Raw genomic sequence first — 6,450 nt, forward strand, 5'->3', positions numbered from 1 at the left:
CGAATATAGACAGTACAAACAATCGAGAACGTGTTGCTTTGATAAGGGGTTAAACATGTTTTTCCCCGTATGTTACGAAGAAAAGATAGCTTATGCCCCGGTGAGGCCCAACAAGTACTTATTAAGAGAAAAAATAGTAATCTCATTATTGCCTATTCGGCCCTTTTCATATTAGCTTCCACTTTTTCAAGAGTTTGCTGAACTTTTAGTAGATCAATGTCAATACCCTTCTCCGCGTCATTTGCTAAAATAGTAATCTCATTATTGCCTATTCTAGCAAAACCACCTATCATAACCATTGGTCGTTAAGGCGTATTCTCAAAATACCTATATTTACAGTTAGGGGTGTCAATGGTTCGGTTCGACGGTTATTTTATAAAATTTGTATCATACCAATTTTTCGGTTATTCTATTATGTATAACCAAAATTAAATTTTTCGAAACCGTCCCAATTATGTCGGTTTCTCTTCAATATCGGTACGGTTCGGTTAATTTTTGGTATTTTTTTAAATATCATATAAAATTCACCAGTAGAAATAGAATGCAATAACATACGTTCTTTTATAGGACTTAGCAAAACTCTCTAGACACTTTTACTGTTTAAAGGGTGATGAATTAAAAAAAATAAAAGATGGCTAGAGTATAGATCCATCAACTATTCTACAATAACGTAAAAGAAACCAAGCAAAGGCAAAGAAAATATAAATCACACGAGTGGAAAGATATTAACCAAGTTGGGACTCAAGAATAAAGTCTATAGAAGATTAAATATTCAAAAAGATAAATCTAAATTATACGAAAGGAAACATATTCAATACATTATAGTTTGCTACTCATTATCGCTAGAATACTTTGTGTCTTGCTAATAAAGATACTTGAAATAACTTAATTTAAGTAGATCATAATTCTTAAAATTTAATGCCCAAAGAAAATTTTAATGCATTATTATTTTTAAACTTACTAGATAAATATATTTTTCACATGTAAAATTTATTCGGTACGGTTCGGTATTTTTTCGGTTTATTTTTATAAAATAAAAAACCTACCCTAATTATCGGTGCGGTTATAGATTTATATAAAAACCTACGGTTTCTTAACAAGAAACCTAAAAATCGGTTCGGCACGATACGATTCGGCTGGTTTAATCGGTTTTCGAATATCCAATTGACACCCTATTTACAGCTGTGACAATAGGAGCGTGATTTGGCAATAAACTTAGTTGAACAAGAATCAAGTTGAAAATTTAGTAGATATCTTAATTAAGTAAAAAACAAAATACCAACTTAGGCAATTTTATAACAATTCAGAAAGATAAAGGAAGGATAAAAGAGAAGAAAGGAGGAAAAGAAACGAAGAAAAGAAGAATAAGAAGTGGAAGCACGGAGAGAGTGAAGATAAAAGAAGAGAATTGATAATTCCACGTCATTATTTGTTCCTTTACTATTGTGGTTCTTTTCTTTATCGGTAAAATTTATTGGGTATCTATACCAAATTAATAGGTGTATGTTATGTGTTTGCACATACACTTTTCTCACTTAATTATATAGTTTATTAATATGTATTCTTTGCTTTAATAGTAGCCGTAGGCTCCTTTTCGAGAGTAACATATTAAGTGGGAAATTTCACAGCTCGGTTTTTTAGGAGCAAGTGTTTCTAAGTTGTGCGACTATAATATCTTTGAATATGTAATATAATAATAAAATCATTTCTTACAAAATTTAATCAGTAAGGTAGGCTAGGGGTATTCGTCGGTCGGTACGGTACGGTATTTAGACATTTCAGTTCGGTATTTATTCGATATCGATTTCTTAAAATGCTATACTAATGCTATATAGTGCTTTTCTTCTTTCGGTTTCGATTTATTCGGTTCGGTAACTTCGATTTGTTCGACTTAATTTTAATTGTAATATTATTAATTAAAGTACTTACAAATACAAATATAAAAATATTCCAGCTCACCCAACTATTGAAAAAATCTTTGTTCAAAACCAGCAAGTATCAACTAAGAGAAAAAAGGTACATAAAGGAATAAATTAATCCTTGAAAATATCTTGCTACTTGCTGAATTTAGAGAATACAGTAAGAATTAATCCAACAAATGCAATAACGATACACGAGTAACAAAGTAAGAAACACCCTAAAATCATAGAATCATTAGGTACTGTCGACCTCTACATGCATGTCAAAGAAGAAAAGTATTGTGTAACTTATAGTATGTTATAATTAATAATATATATGTATGTATAACTTAGTGTATACGGTCGAAATCGATTTCGGCCTTCGTACGACTGGTCGAGATGAGAACATAATAGACCGAAGAGAGTCTTCTTAATATCGAGATGAGATCCGAAGAAGGCACAAACAAGCTTCGAGTTTCAGGGACAGATCAAATACCGAGCTCGAAGTCATTATCGAGCTCGAGCCCAAATCGAACTATGATGAGAAGCGGTGGAATCGAGCTTAAAAGCCAGAGGCCAAACAATACCGAGCCCGAGTCAATACCGGACCCCGAGTTAATATCGAGCTCGAGCCCACATCGAGCTCTAAGCCTGGAAACTGACCGATAGCGAGTCCGATCAAGATCGAGCCAAGAGACAAGAGCCGTTAAAATCGCACTAAGAGAGAGAATCTCGGCGAAAATTATGGAAAAGCTAATTTATTATAGGTTTTTCACTATGTATTTTTTATTATATCTAAAGTAGGATCCTCCACTATAAGAGGGATGACTATTATTTTTATAGGAAGGAGGTCATTAATACACGGTAACTCAAATACTGTTGATATATTCCCATATTAAGAGATTATCCTTTTTAGCTTCATACACAATTTCATTTTTGCTGGTTCATAAATCATCTTCCTTTCAACTCGGTTTGTATCTTTTCTTTATAGTTAATATTCGATATTTCTACTTACTCTTACAATTTGTGTCAAGTTATACCACGTACCATTAGAACTACGTACAAATTCAACTCTATCCGGTAAATAAACATACCAAAAGTGAAAATAACGGTAAATAAAGATAAAGAAAAATAGTATCATAGTTATTACATACCAAATGTCATCACAAATCAAATCAAAATGGACCACCCCCCAAATAAAAAATAGCATTGTCCTTAATGCTAATATCAAAATAAGATCGGGGAAAGGTTAGAGAGTAAAGAGAACTCCATATATGGTCTCTGTCTGCATCGGGTCAGGAACATAAGTGGAGTCCTCAGACTGCATAGGATCATCAACTCCCTCGGTGTCCTTTAACTGGATCTCCACATCCTCTGACTGGGGGATCACGGGGTTGCTGAGCATCTGGATCATCTCCTCAGCAATATGTGTAGTGGCAACCGATTCCTTAGACTGGCCAGCTGCTGCATCTGATGCCTCATGCTCTGCTGCCTGTGCTGCTGGGGCGGTCTCCTCCATGAGCAGGTCTAGTGGGATATCTCTAGCAGAGGCAATCTTCTCTACCTCCTTTTTTTAGCATATGCACTAACTCCTTTGAGGCCTAAGTCTTCCTCATCTTCTTCACCTGCTTGCCCAGATCCTTGATAACCTTACCATGTGCATCCAAAGTCTCCAGGATCTTCTTCTGGTTGTCCAGGAGCTTCTTCTGGTTGTCCAGAAGCTCCTTCAATGAATCTTTCATTGATGGAGGTACCTGAAGCTGTGTTGGGGCTGACTGTACTGTTACTGCACTGGATAGGACAGTCAGCTTTGTGGTAGCTGCCTGCATCCAGTTGTTGAGGCTGGATAGTGTCTGTGAAACCCACAATGCAGTCTGAGGGTAGGTGAAAGATGAAGGTACAGATAATGTCACTGTGATGGATGGCCCGGAGAAAGGAGGAAGTATGGCAGCTGAAGAACCTTCTGCCATGGAAGGCTCTGACCCGGTGGCCACTATCCTTGGCTCTTCAGACTGGCCAGTGGAGGTAGTGGCTATACCAGGAGAAAGGCTTTTTAGGCCTCATCTTCGTATCAAAATGCCTCTTTTCTACCCCTTGGTATTCGAGATACTCAGTGATGAAGTTGGGGTAGGGATATGATCTTTCGCCTTTGCCAGCCGCCTTGGAGATATGGTAGGACATCAGGTTCCCCACATTAATTGGATACCCCGCCATGATGGAAGCTATCAAGATTGCCCGGGTGAGTGGGAGGACATTATCATGCTGTCAAGGGTCAAGCCGGCTGCACACAAATGTGGACCACCCTTTGGCTTCAAAGCTAAGGGTGTTTCTGACTATTGGGACTTCAGCTGTGAGCCATGCCGGTGTTGTCCCTGGAATAGCTAATACCTCCGCTAGCCATGGATGAGCTGCTTCATCCAAGGCCAACTTCTCCAAGTACCGCACTGCCTCCATATCCTCAAATCCGGCATATGAGTTTAGAGTGTGGCCATCAAACCGGATCTTCAAGTTCTGGACCTTTGTCATAGTGGTACCCTTTTTGATGTGGGCAACATTCGCGTAGAACTACTTGACAAGGCACTCATTTGCATCCACCACTTTTCCGGTGAAGTACTTCTACCCTTTTCTCTCCTCAAATTGTTTTAGGACATTTGGATTGTGGGGGAAGAAGGTCTCTTGTTATGAACTATTGCTCAAGTGTGAGCGACCTTTGGGGCCATTATTCCCGAAATTTTGCATAGGTCTTCTCACTCACGAATCGATCCGCCCACACCTCGGGCTTCCTTGACCTGGCCAAACCTCCCACATTAGTATCACCCCCTCTCCCGTCATCCAGGAACTCGTCATCATCATCAACATTTATTGGGGCAACTGTTGAGGCAGGTGTTGTAGCAGGTGGGGAAGATGGCTCTGATGCCTCACTACCTCCATATGAGCCATCAGATGACCCAGAAGAGGAGGTAGGTTCATTAACCAATCAGAATGGTTTTGATTGAGCCTCCGGTTATTGTTGTGCAGATTCCCCCTCGAAAGTCTCCCGGGATGAGAGGTATTCACTTGTGTCAGAGTAGTCGGCAGGAGGTCTAACGAGGGTAGCATTTTTGCCTACTACCCTTTGGGCTGCTAAGGGTAAGGTTTGCTTTCCTTTACCCCGGCCTCGGGAGGATTCTGCCCTCCCCTTTGAAGTGTCTCCTCCCCCACGAGAACGCACCATTTTCTGTAACACACAAGTAGTGAAAGACAGTTAGAATTGGGGTTCAATCATGTGTTAAAGCAGTACAGATGAATTGAAAAATAATGCTTCTCAGAACAGGGCATCGCGAACCGCACAAAAATGAGTGCGACCATGAACTGTCCATCGCGGACCGCGTAAAAGTGAACGCGGCCACGAAGAGGCCAGGCTCAGACTACTTGCTCTCTGAAATTGATCAATTGCAGACCGCACAAAAATGAGTGCGGCGGCGAAAGGCCAATCGTGGACTGCATAAAAATGAATGCGGCCGCGAAGGCAAATGATAGAGTCTCTGAAGTTCAAATGCGCGAACCACAAAAAATTGGGTGCGGCCGCGAAAGACCAATCGCGGACCGCACAAAAGTGACTGCGGCCGTGAATTCTAAACAACCATCAGTGCCTTAAAACTAGGGTATTGCAGACCGCGTAATTTTGGACGTGGCCGCATACCCTATCGCAGACCGCGGAAAAATGACCGCGGCCGCGAAATTCAAAATAAATTGGCACTGATGAACACTCAAAACTAAGGTTTTCACTAATTACCCAAGAATTGTAGCAATTAAACATGCAAAGTTACTAACCCCAACCCCCATTATGCAAACAAACACTACCCATATGTTGTTAATCAAAAATTAAGCATTAATTTGATATTTTGGCATGATTCTAACCCTATCTAAAAAGAAAAATTAAAACAAAGAGTAAAGAAAAGAAAAAGATAAAATCAAATTATTGAATTGAACATACTAGTGGTAAAATGTGGTAGGAAATCGAAAATTGATGAGAATAGGATGACTTTGAAACCAAGGATGCACAGTGCTTTAGGTGAGTTTGAGAGGTTAGGGTTCGTAAAGTGTGAAAAATTTCAAGAACTCCTATTTATACTCAGATCCCACCGCCTTACCTGAGTGCGGCCGCGAAATTTTGTCACAGTCCTCGAAAAACTGGTCGCGGCCGCACAATTTGTGCAGACTGCAAAAATTTGAATGCAGCCGTGAACTCTGAAGGAATTTTGACAGGCCAACTTCAGAGAGTTGGCATTTTGCCCATTTCAGCTATGCGATCACGCGTAGAATTGTGCGGCTGCGAAGTGCTCATGCGGTCCGCAAAATTTTGAGCGCGGTCTGCGAAAGTTCACTACTTAGCCAAATGTTTTCCTTGTTAATTTTCTGCACTGCACAACCAATTCCTACATACACTTCACAACCAGTTAGTCCAAAATAATGTCTAATCTACAAAGAAAATCAAAAGAAAGAAAAACACATGGATTGCCTCCAAAGAAGCGCCTGATTTAACATCGCGGCACGATACATGTTACCATTA

The sequence above is a fragment of the Nicotiana tomentosiformis genome, chromosome 8 (genome assembly GCF_000390325.3).
Source record: "Nicotiana tomentosiformis chromosome 8, ASM39032v3, whole genome shotgun sequence".
Taxonomy (NCBI): domain Eukaryota; kingdom Viridiplantae; phylum Streptophyta; class Magnoliopsida; order Solanales; family Solanaceae; genus Nicotiana; species Nicotiana tomentosiformis.